This window comes from Pan paniscus, chromosome 2 (assembly GCF_029289425.2).
Source record: "Pan paniscus chromosome 2, NHGRI_mPanPan1-v2.0_pri, whole genome shotgun sequence".
NCBI classification, from domain to species: domain Eukaryota; kingdom Metazoa; phylum Chordata; class Mammalia; order Primates; family Hominidae; genus Pan; species Pan paniscus.
The window spans coordinates 39,201,065-39,213,716 of NC_085926.1; the positions used below are offsets into that span (position 1 = coordinate 39,201,065).

Sequence of the window (12,652 nt, forward strand, 5' to 3'; positions counted from 1 at the left end):
TGGGGAAGCAGAGGCATATGGAGGCATCAGCCTCGGGCCTTCCCTCACTCACATTTAGGGCTGCACACGGTGCCCCACCCCACTCATCACCCACCCCCCCTGCCCAATGCCATTTCTCCCCTCCGCCTACCCCTCTGTGGCCTTTCCCCTTCCTGGAAGGGGACTGTGGCTGGAGGGCAGATCTGAGAGGAGACCTAAAAAGAAAGAAAATAGGAAGAAAACGAGGGGGAAAAGAATAAAAACAGGAGGCTTATTGAAGGAGGGAGGAGCAGGGGAGAGTGGGGAGCAGACAGTTTGTTCCAGCAGGCTGGATGTTGGGAGGAACATGATGGGGGCTCAACATAAATAAGACTAGCTCTATTCTCAACACTTCTATCAGAATTAGGCAAATCCTTAAATTCTGTGACAGCCCAATGGCAGATGTGAGAAGGTGCCCTCAGAGCTCCTCAGAGCTCTGACTGTCGGAAGAACTTGACCGTTGTGCCCTGAAGTTGCTTCCCATTGAGGGACTCAGCATGGCAGTTCCAATCCTGGGAGACATCACCTGAGCTCCATGACATCCCAGTGGCCTTGCCAAAACTTTCCTTCCATCTCTTCCACACAGGGAACAGACCTGTGTCATGGTCTGGAGGCTTCTCAGCCTCTCACAGCCTCCCTTTTTCCCTCACAGGTGTTCTCCCTAACACATCTCTCATACGTCCAATTCCTTCCCATCTTAGCATCTGCTTCTTGGAGGAGCCAAAACAGCAGAAACCCCAACACTGGGCACCATTGTTATGTTTATTTTACCGATGGGAAAATCAGGGCACAGAGACATTAAATGAATTGCCTCAAGTTTTGTAGTCAGTACATATATGGTGGAGCTAGGAGTTGAAACCACCTGCTTAAGCCTCATGCTACTCTTATTACCATTTTTCACACGGAGAAGCTGAGACAAGTTCAGAAATAAATGCACTGTCCCTTGGCTATTGTGGCTCAAATGCCCCAGGATACTAACGGGGCCCAATGAACATCAAGCCTCCGTCATCTTGAGTCTCCAGTCTCCCCTGAGTAAGGACAGCATCCCTCTATACCTTTCTGGAGTGAGAGGGCAGCTCACAGGTGTTCAGGGACAAGTCCATGCCCTCTAATGGCATCCTACACATCTGCCAGGCATCGGGCGTCTCCTGCCTGCTATCACATCTCCTCCTGGCTCCCAGCAGGACTGTCTATGGTACACTCCAGTGACTGCAGACTTCCTGAGACTCCAAAACCACCATAGCCTTGCTGGCTTTCACGCAGTTCCAGGGAGTTCTCAGAGGTTCTGGGGCAGGTTTGGGGCCAGATATCTCCTGCTTCTGTTTCTCCACACTTTTCACATCAATGGTCCCAGATACATTTCCACAGAAGTGGCTTCCTTAGCTACATGCCAGTTACCCCCAAGAAGACTACATTCTGCTAACCAGGGGACAGCTGCCTGGATTTAGGAGGGCTCAGATGAAACACTCTGCACAGCTGGGAAGTGCTGGACCGAGATTGAAGCCTGGGTCTGCCTCCATGTATAACAGCCCTGGTCTTCTGCTCCTCTGCTATAAGCAGAGGAGGAAAAACCTGGAAGAGAGAGAAATCATAGGAGTTAGGACACCAAGTGATGAATGGAGGTGGGGACAGTGAAGCTCTTTGACGAGGAGAGATAAGGAGACTGGAGAGAGGGGGCATCTCTGCGGATGTCAGGCTCCCCTCACGAATGGTCCTGAGGGTGCATGGGCCAGGAGGGCATTTGACTTGTCTGGCTGTGTGAGGGTTGTTTGGGGAAGGGTCTCTCTGAGAGTTGGAGGCTTTGCCCACATGTCAGCAGGACCTTTCCAAGTCCCCAGGATCACTGCTCTTTCAAGCAGTCACCAACCTTCTTAGCTTGGTCTCACCCACCCAGTGACTTGTGGCTTCTCCCAATAGCTTACTGAGTTCTCATGGGGCTTCCTGAGGTGACAAGACAGAAAGGAGCTCCAGCAAAGGTGATCCCATTTCCTCTCATGCTGTGGCCTTGGACCTGGAAGGCCTGGGGAGGAGTGGCTGGGAGGATGCGTGGTGAGAAGCTGGGGCAGGAGACTCAGGTGTGCAGGCGGTCACCAGGCAGTGCTGGGGAGACCGGCCTTGGTGCTGGCAGTGGAGCTAGTGGCGATAGTAGCGTGCAGAGTGAGGGCAGGGAGAGGCTATTGACAGAGGGTCTGGTTGAAGGACAACAGGGAGGGGGTGGCTCTGAGGGTTGACTGTGTGAAGTGGAGGATGAAGAGGACTTGGGGGCTACTTTTGCCGGCTGCTTCCTGTGCCTCTGTGATTACTTCTTTCTCCCCCCGCCCCCAGTTAGCATAGCGCATCTGTGGGATTCTTCCAGTCTTGCCTGGTCTCTAAGGCTCCAACCACAGCACCTGCATTATCTAATTCTTCCGCCTGAAACCTTCCTCTTTGACCTCCAGAGGCTCTGCCATGCCCTGTGGCACATTGGCCCTCTCTTTTATCCCTTCTTTCCAAATTCATCCACATCTATCTGACACCTAGTCTTTACCATGCCCTGTGAAGCAGGACAAGTCACGAAGAATTTTAACTTATTTTTTTCTGGTTCTACCTTTTAAAGATCTAAATTTCTTAGGCAATGCTAAAGAGGAGGCTTTCCCCTTTCCTCTCCTTCTAGACGATAAACAGATTTCCTGGGCAGGAGGAGGAAGGGGGTGGGCAGGGCAGCTACGAACGTATAGACTCAGGTGTCACAGAGAGCGAGGCCCTTCTCTGCCTCTTGGGCAAAGCCCTGCAGTTGCTGCAGCACCCATGATCATCTGTAGGATCCAGTGGCAACAGGCCTGTGCTCTGCTCCCTGGGCAGAGTCCTGGGAAGGAGGAGACCCCAGAGAGAGAAGAGGTCTAGGCAGATGGCCATAACCAGCGTTTTGGAGAGGCCCACGATGTGGTGTGGCATGGGTGCAGCAGAGTGACTCCGGCCTGCAGCGTAGCATGGGAAAATGGGCACAGTAGTTGGACCTGAGGGCCAAGCCAGACAGGAAGAGGGGCCAGACCACCTACGTGGCTCAGTGGCTGCGGCATAGGTGGGAAGGTGGATGTCTGGTGAACACCTGCGTGGCAAGCAGGGGATTCAGGGAAGGGTAGTTACCAGCTTATTGCAGGGAGCTGCAAGGAGCAGAAAACCCAATAGAAGGTGGTATGAACAAGTGGGAGGCTTTGTGACTCTTGTGCTAGGAAGTCCTGCGTGGGCAGCCCAAAGTGGTTGCAGCAACATGACACTGTCTCCTGGCACCCAGGCACTTGAGGCGTGTTTTCTTTACCATTTGCTACGGTTTGAATGCGTCTACTCCAAAATCCAGGTGTTGTCGATGTGATGGTATTAAGAGGCGGGCGGGGGTCTTTAAGAGGTAATTATGCCATGAGGGCTCCTCCTTTGTAAATGGGATTAAGTCTCTTATGAGGCTTCATGCAGCGTTTGGCTAGCTTGGTGGCTTGTCTTTCTGTCATCTGCCATGTGAGGACATGGTAAGCAGGCCCTCATCAGACCAAATGCTCATGCCTTGTCTTGGAATTCTCAGCCTCCAGAACTGTGAGAAATAAATTTTTGTTCTTTTTATTTATTTATTTATTTATTTTATTATTATTATTATTATTATTATTATTATTTTGAGACAGTCTCGCTCTGTCGCCCAGGCTGGAGTGCAGTGGCGCAATCTCGGCTCACTGCAAGCTTCGCCTCCTGGGTTCATGCCATTCTCCTGCCTCAACCTCCCAAGTAGCTGGGACTACAGGTGCCCACCACCACGCCCGGATAATTTTTTGTATTTTTAGTAGAGACGGGGTTTCACTGTGTTAGCCAGGATGGTCTCGATCTCCTGAACTTGTGATCCGCCTGCCTCGGCCTCCCAAAGTGTTGGGATTATAGGCGTGAGCCACAGCGCCCTGCCAAATTTTTGTTCTTTTTAAATATTCCACTCTATGGTATTCTGTTATAGCAGCACAAGTGGTCTAAGAAACTATTCTTTTATTAGGAAAAAAATAGCAAATTGTGGTTTTAGATTTAAGAGATAAATTTAATTCATGCAAATGGTTCATCCTATAAAGATGAGTCATAAATACCAAAGAAGTGCATCCTTTTTTAGACATGTTTAAATATAGTCCACAAATACCAGTGCACTGCTAACTATAGCTACTCCTACAACTTCAAATTATCTCCTACTCAGCCAAATGTCAAAATTTTACCAGTGAAAACTTAATCACTATTTTTCTTGCTGCATTAATTTCACCCCAACAAGCCTTTAGTACTTTAGTAATATTTTGTGCCATCTGAATAGCAGCAGCTGAATTTACCCAGCACATGCCACTAAAGCCAGAAGCCATGTATTTTGAAGGGCCCACTCAGGTTCATCACAGAGCAGAATGACACCTCTTGCTTCCTCAACTCTGCATCCTTCATATTCTGCTTCTGTGCAAAACTGTGTTGATGCAAAAATACATATAACTTTAGGTCCTGCTTCAGCCCCAAGATAGGTTTAAATCTGCGTATGCTGCTTAGGCACTACTGGGGATACCTGTGTGCATGAGGCCTCAGGCTACAAATCTTCATCTCATTCTTCTCCTGAAGAGGGAAGAGAAGTGAGGAGTCCATGGGAAGGTTTCTAGACACTAGAGTTAAGGCCACCATGCTGTTTCATGCACAAAAGATGGGAGACAAAGGCTGGAGGAGCATGAGCTCACCTCAAGGTGAAAGACAGGCCAGGGACATTGGGTTGCAGGCTATAGAAGGGTTACACATGGGGCAAGGAAAGCTTCCTGTAAAATCACCAACAGCAAAGCTGACATTGTGGTGTATCAGGAAAGAATGCAAACGAGCTGGTCCACTCGACTCTGGTAGAGGGAGCAGTAGGGCCTCGGGGAGGGCCCCTTAACTTTGGGGAAGCTAGCTGTGTCCTTTGGGGCAACAAACAGAAGAAAAGGGAAGTGAGCCTATTCAAATCCTCTGCTGTGGGCAATACACTGTGCTAGATGCTTTCACTGCAATCTCTCATTTTCTCCTCAACCCTGAATATAGACATTGCCACCCCATTTTTCTGAGTAATAAGGCCTGAGGCAGTTAAGTAATTTCCAAAGACCAACACTCTCAGAGCGTGGATGTCTAACCTTCAAGTTCAGGCTCATCAGCTTCAGAGACAGGGTCTGAGGAGGGGCCAGGACAGATCCTTGTAGGCAAGAACGTGGCAAAATGGCCTCAGGGCCCTGTTGGTCTCACTGAAGATGGTACAGTCGGGGAGTCTGGACTCCACAGATGGCACCTGTAATACTTGGAGGAAGAGAGTAGTCTGGGGCAGGTGTTCCCTCAGCCTGGGAGTGGCCAAAAGTGACCAGGCTAAAGGTTGATAACCTGGGCTCCTTACTTCTCTCAAGGTTGCTCTGACACTGTATTTAGGATTCACACATGGTTTTTTCAATTCTTTTTTGCCAGTAAATATACAGGAGATTTCAAAGATACTCTCAACTCTTAATTGCTGCAATTACACCATCCCTAGACTGAGCATTAAAAAAAAATGCTTCCTGGTATAAGGTTTTGGTACTGTCTTAGCAGTTCATGCCACCACGGGTAAAATACCTGGATGCCCTTACGAAGTAGCCAAATGGAGTGTGATCAGTACTCCAAGGAGTTGGCATGGGCATCAATTGCGTATTATTTTCTCCAGCCTATATCTATCTGCCTGTACTTGGAGTACTGATGAATTAATGCAGTGTTGTCTCTGCTGCCTCTGATCAGTTTACATTAACGACCATGATAAATATGTTGTAAATAAAAGTCATTTTCTTGACTTTCAGGTTTAAATGGCATCTGGCTAACAGCCCCTGGGCAGCCCTTTCCAATATTTTATTAAAATGCTAATTAATACATAGGAAAAGATGAAAATGCTCAATAATGCCGCAGACTAAGACTGAAACCACCTTGTGAGAATAGGGGAGGAAACTGCATTCTACAGGCTAGAGCTTTTTTTTTTTTTTTTTTTTTTTGAGATGGAGTCTCGCTCTGTCACCCAGGTTGGAGTACAGTGGCGCAATCTCGGCTCTGCAACCTCCGCCTCACGGGTTCACGCCATTCTGCTGCCTCAGCCTCCCGAGTAGCTGGGACTACAGGTGCCTGCCACCATGCCCGGCTGATTTTTTGTATTTTTAGTAGAGACGGGGTTTCACCGTGTTAGCCAGGTTGGTCTCAAACTCCTGACCTCATGATCCACCTGGCTCGGCCTCCCAAAGTGCTGAGATTACAGGCTTGAGCCACTGCGCCCGGCCTGTAGAGCTATTTTAAAAAAGAAACCACTGTAGGTTTTGCCCTACATGGAGTGCCAGGGAAAGTGGATCATCTAGGATGACTCCGAGGTTTTGACCAGAGCAACTGGAAGAATAAAGTTGTCATTTACCGAGACAGCACAGACTGTAGGGGAGTGGGTTTTGCGATGAGTGCCAGGAGATGCTGATTCTATATCCAAGGGAAGTTGTTAGGGAATTGAATACACACATCTGGACTTCAGAGAAGTCTGGGCTGGCAAAAAGGTTTAGACCTTGTCAGTGTAGAGAGATGGCTTTGCGACTGGCTGAGAAAGGACAGAAGAGAAGGGAGGGGAGAAGAAGAGGGAGGCTGGAAGGAAAGAGGAGCAGATAAGTCTGGAGACTGAGCCTGAAGCCCTTGATGCACAGAGGTTAGGGAGGCAAGAAGGAACCAGAGAAGGAGACTGCAGAGGAGCATCCAGTGAGGTTGTTGGAGAACCGAGAGAGTGGCATCTCCAAAGCTGAATGGAAAAGCTGCTTCAAGAAACTTTGCCTAATTCTGCTAATGGGTCAAGTAAGGGGAGGCCTGATTATGGACCATGGGATTTAGCAACATAGAGAATGCTGGTGACTTTGACAAGAGTGTGTCTGGGGGAGGGTTGAGAAGAAAATTCAAGAATGAGCTCACCTCAAGGTGAAAGACAGGCCAGGGACATTGGGTTGCGGGCTATAGAAGGGTTACACATGGGGCAAGCTCATAGGGAGCTGTCTGGAGAGAACTCTTTTGAGTGCCTCTGCATGGACAGGAGCTGGGGGAGATGTGGTATCAAGAGGAGGCTCCTAAAAATGAGAAGTATTCTGGCCTGCTTGCATACCAATTATCCAGCAGAGGGGAGAGACAGATAATGCAGGAGAGAGGGGATAAATGCAGGAGGGGAAGGTTAAAGGGGCGGGGATGCATCGTTCAGGTGGCAGGTTTGGCTTTAGATAAGCGCAGGGACGATTCTTCCATGATACGAGGAGGGACAGCAGAGTGCACTGGCACAGCTGCAGGAAGATGGGAAGATGTGGCTGGGGTAGGCCATGGAAGTTCTTTTCTGGTTCTATTTCCTCAGTGAAATAATGTGCTTTCAAAGGGAAACTCATATAGTAGTGCTGGAAGTGTAAATGAGCCTTTTGATATTAGGTTTCCCAGTCTGGCAGCTGGGCATCCTCCTCCCCAAAGCAAGAGTACCTGGATATGCCAAGGGGTTCTTAAAGCTGGAACTCATGGATTTCCCTGGCTGATTGGAGCATCACTGCTGCCAGCAAAGCCCAAGGTATAAAGTATGCATAAAGTCACTATGGTTTGAACTTTTAATAAATTTTACTTCCATATGACGTATAGATAATTTGTGAAATGCAACCCAGAGATAATTTACAAAATATTTAAATAAAGTTGCTAATGTTTGATTTTGTTCTTTCTTTTATTTTACAGGTGTGAGCTCTACATTATGCTGAGATGGCTATGTACAAGTATATCCAGAATGACGGTGGATACATTGAAAGTCCAATCAACTGTGCTAAATCTTGAATCAGTTCTCTCTGTTGCCTTTTGCAGGTTGTTTAAGTTTTGTATAGAAGTGGATATTTTGAACATTGAAACTGCACAAGGGCTTTATGGTTGCTCTGCTCACCTCTATTTCTTCTTCTCCTGCTAGGAAACCCCGTTATCCTCAGAACAAGTCTCTCCACCTCCTGCTCTTGCCTGATGCTGTATGGCTCTGATGGCTTCTCCTGTGTCCCCTTAGCCCAGGTGCTAAGTGGTCTCTGTTCCCTTAAAATAACTGTTTTGGGATGTTATGGGTCCTGTTTGAAAAATCCCCTCATCTCTCTTCTTTTCTCTCTTCTAAAGGGCAGCCTTACCATCTCCTTTTAAGAACAGAAGTCTTTTCTTTCTGCCTCTTAAAGTCAGTAGCTGGTTTGTCACCCAATAACAAAAGCCCACAATATCCTGACCTCAAAGACTAGGAAGGTAGGTGGTGCTAAGGTCAGGGATTGGGAGTCTTAGAGAGCCAGCAACACAGTGTCATCTCTCTGAAAAGTAAATTTCCAGTAGCTAGCAAGAGATTTACAAATGCTGAAATCTCTTAGTCTACTAATTCCTTTCATACAATCAAAGATATGTGCAAAGATTTATGTTCATCATAGTGTCACTCCTCATAGTGAAAAACATGGGAGTAACACCCATGTCTGTCAGTAGGGCTTGGATGGATAAAGTCTATTATTGAGTCCTTTGCAATCATTCAAAATCATGTTTGAATATAATAGATGGGAAAATGATCATACTATAATGCTAACTGAAAAAAGAAGATATAAAACTGTATATATGTTCTCATCTCAAATTTTTAAAAAATAAAAATGTGCTTATTTTATATATATAAACATTTATATATAGTTTATATTTAAAAATAAAAATGTGCTTAACTCTGAAATTTGTCTTTTTGACTTAAGGATATATTATGGACATCCCTTTAGGGTCATATTTATAGAATTGACTCATTCTTTTAAATTATACTATATTTTATTGTATGGCTAAATTGAAATTTATTGGACCATTTTCTTATTGATGAAATTCAAGTGCTTTTAGGTTTTGTTCAGTTTTTAAAATTGTAAATGGACAATTTATAATTATATAGAACTATGGGGTAAAAAGCACTGTTATGATTTATGAATACAATGTGAAATAATTAAATCAAGCTAATTAACATACTCATCATCTCAAATACTTAACATATTTTGTGGTGAGACCATCTGAAATTTACTCTCTTAGCAATTTTGAAATGTGCAATACTCTGTTCTTAACTAGATTCACCACACTGTGTAATAAAACTCCGAAAAAGAAAAAAGCAACATATTCCTCCTATCTAGCTGAAATTTTGTACCCTCTGACCATCAGCTCTCTCCTCTCTCCCCACCCCCTAGCATCTGTAACCACCATTCTGCTCTGCTTCTATGAGTTTCATTGCTTTAGATTCCACATATAAGTGAGAACATGCAGTATTTGCCTTTCTGTGCCTGTCTTACTTCATTTAGCATCATGTTCTCCAATTCCATCCATGTTGTCGCAGATAACAGAGTTTCCTTCTTCTTAAAGGCTGAATTGTATTCTATTGTGTATATATGCCACATTTCCCTTATTCACTCCTCTGTTGATGGACACTTAGGTTGATTCTATAACTTGGCTATTGTGAATAGTGCTGCAATGAACGTGGGGGTGCAGGCATCTCTTTAACAAACTGATTTCACATCTTTTGGGTAAATACTCAGAAGTGGTGTTGCTGGATCATATAGTAATTCTATTTTTGGTTTTGGAGACACCTCTAAAATGTTGTCCATAATGGTTGTACTAATTCATATTTCTACCAACAGTTCGCAACAGTTCCTTTTTTGCCACATTCTTACTGACATTTATTTTCTTTTGTCTTTTTGATAAAAGCCATTCTGACAAATCTGAGATATATCTCATTGTGATTTTAATTTGCATTTTCCTAATAATTAGAAATGTTGAACATTTTTCCACTTACCTGTTGGCCATTTGTGTGTCTTCTTTTGAAAAATGTCTATTCTTATGTATTTTTTTTAAAATATGGTCATAGCAGAAAATAACTTCAGTGTTAAACCACAGTTATCTCTGGGAGGTTGAATATTGTGTAATTAAAACATTTTAAATTTTAAATTGTATATTTTTCATGTTTTCTATAATGAGTATCTTTCTTTTAGAATCAGAAAAATGTACAAATAATTTAAAACAAACGCCTTGAAAAATGAACAATCTTACCTAGTATTCAAAGAAATGCAAATTAAAATGTTATTTTTGTTTCTATCTCAGTAAATAAGGAAATATGGAGTAAAAGAGTAATCTTCCTGCTGAGCATGTTTTGCGGTTGCCAGCGCTGCCCCGGGTGTGTCTGGAGGAACACTCCCTGTTGCCTAACAACTGCTGTAATGTAACGGAAATAGAAGCATGATGCCACACATCCCTCAGAAAACGACTTGGCCCTTGGCCCTCCTATGGATGAAGAGTATATTGAAGAGAAACTGGATATTTCTAAATTTGCTAAGACTCGCTTTTCTCACTTGCTCTCAGATCACACTACTTTTGAGTAGCCCAAAATTTTGTTGCCAACTCAGCAAGTTAACCAAACAATATTACAAATCATGTTGAAACTGAAGTGGTCCCCATGGGCCAGTGAGTATGGTGCAGGTGGAGAAAAAATTAGCTGCTGAGTTAGGACAAACTGCTCCAATTTTGAAGGCACAAATGGGCATCATCTTGGGCCCAGGTACTACCCAAGATGGACCTCTCACTCAGGCTCTTATGCTCCCAGGTGTAGTTGTTGGGTGAACTCTCTCCCTGGATGCTCAGGGACAGCATCTCAGAGAGAGGTGAATGGAAAAACCGTGAGACCCTGTACACACTCTAGGTGCAATGGATTACAAGGGTTGATAGCTCTTCTTAGTAACCGAAAGCCTATATTCTCCATCTTTCTTGATGGCAAGGTCCCTGGGAAGGAGACATTCTCTTAGAATGTCATTAAATGACCATAGAATAAGCATGAAGTGAGTGGAATTATGTGGAAGGGATTCAGCATTTTACCCAAGCACTGGGCAGCCCCTGGGCGTGGCTGTCCCTCCACAGTGGCCTGTCTGTCTAAGTCTTGACCCACCCACCCAGGTCCTCTTGGAAGCCACTGATAGCATTTGCCTCTGGGAATTCTGCAGCCTTTGCTGATGAGTCTCAGTTGACACCATCTATCATTGCAGATACAGATGTCTCCAAAAGGCAATTGCCAAAGGCTGTGCCACACAGCACACACCTGTCCATGTGCAGATTGATTCTGTTAAACTCTTCAGCTATCTTGTGGGCTGCTTTTCCCTGCCTCATTATCTGCCTGCAGACCTTCCTTCTGTGTTCTCTGCTCTTAGAGGTCAGATTGATCTGTACTTTTATCAAGATGAGGAAGGAGATGGTAGACTGTGAATCAAGGATCTACCTCTCCCAGTAATTCACTGTGGCATCTTGGGGCACCTGCTGGCCCTCTCTGAGCCTCCATTTTCTTACCCACGAAATGTGGATTTGGACCCAGTTATCTCCAACCACCCAAGAGTCTGTGATTCTGCTACTAAGAAAAGCAAAAGGCAAGTATAAGATAGCATGTGTTTAGTTGCTGGGGAAAGCTCAGTCTAATATTAAAAATAATAAGTATAAAAATAATCACCACCATTCACTCGAGCTTGCTTTGCCAGTTCTGCACTGTGATCTTTGCAGGGGTAATCTTACTGAATCCTCTGCTCCAACCCTACTGGGTGGGAACTACTTTTATCTTTATTTTTCTGATGAGGAGATTGAGCCTCAGAGATGTTAAGCAACCTGCCGAAGCAGAGAGTTAATGTGTCGGGATTCATCACAGGCAGATCCCTCTGCTCTTGGGAAGCCCAGACCTCAGAAGCAGGAGTGGGTCTGATTCAGGTGTGCTCTGAGGGCCAGCTGTCCTTTCCAAAAATGCCTTCCTTTATTTAGACACCAACATCCTTGCTATTTTGGATTTTTCAATGGGCTTCCTTATTTTCTCCCTATTCTGTCCTATTCAGCAAAATGAATGAATAAATATAGGTTCCTAATGTTACAAATTTAATTTTCTTCTAGAAATGAAAGTGTTTATTTCTCTTCTTTTATTTCTCAAGACAAAATAATTATTTCCTCCTTCTTAGAAGTCCAGGAATAGGTTAAACTTTAATTAAAAGTCTTATGGTTCAACAGTTGGAATGAGGATCAGGTAATAATGAAGAAACCCCGTAAACACCCTGAGGAGAACCAGCGCCCCCTCCATTGGTTGTTTTAGCTCAGCGCACAGCTAACAGCTCAGCTCAGAAAGTTCCTACCACCCACTCCGCTTTCAACGCCTTTTAATATTTGCACAGAGTTTTCTCACATTGTGGCTCTCACACACTTCCTTTATACATGCTGTTTCCTCAGCCTGGAATGCCACCTCTTTCTTTACCTGGAGAACCCCTTTCCCTTAAAGACACAGGTCAGAAGTCACGTAGTACTCCTCTGCTACCACCTAATGCCAAGTGTGATTATTCCTTCACTTCTCTTCTGCATTTAAATTATTGAGGGAAGAGGCTTGGTCTCATCGTCTTTGGAATAGCTCTGGATCTGCGTTCACGTTTTGTATATAATACAACTCAGTAAAGGTTGTGTAATATATGACTTTCATATGTGTGTATGCAAAGATAACGTGTTCCCATGCCCTTTGACTCAGTTTTCCCCATGGCAATGAATTTAACCACAGGAAATAATTGAATAGGAGAAAGAAGATTAC

The 12,652-nt window shown here is 44.8% G+C and overlaps 1 long non-coding RNA gene across 2 annotated transcripts in view; it reads left to right on the plus strand.

Moving 5' to 3' along the window:
* Positions 1-12,542, plus strand: part of LOC117979627 (uncharacterized) — a 36,082-nt gene extending 23,540 nt beyond the window's left edge. Inside the window, exons 2-4 of one of the 2 annotated variants that reach the window (XR_008624724.1) lie at positions 7,471-7,603; positions 7,762-7,884; positions 10,156-12,542. This is a non-coding gene — a long non-coding RNA (uncharacterized LOC117979627). The remainder of the gene's footprint in view (positions 1-7,470; positions 7,604-7,761; positions 7,885-10,155) is intronic. The other variant, XR_004670509.2, reaches the window with a different exon arrangement.
* The last annotated feature ends 110 nt before the right edge of the window (positions 12,543-12,652 follow it).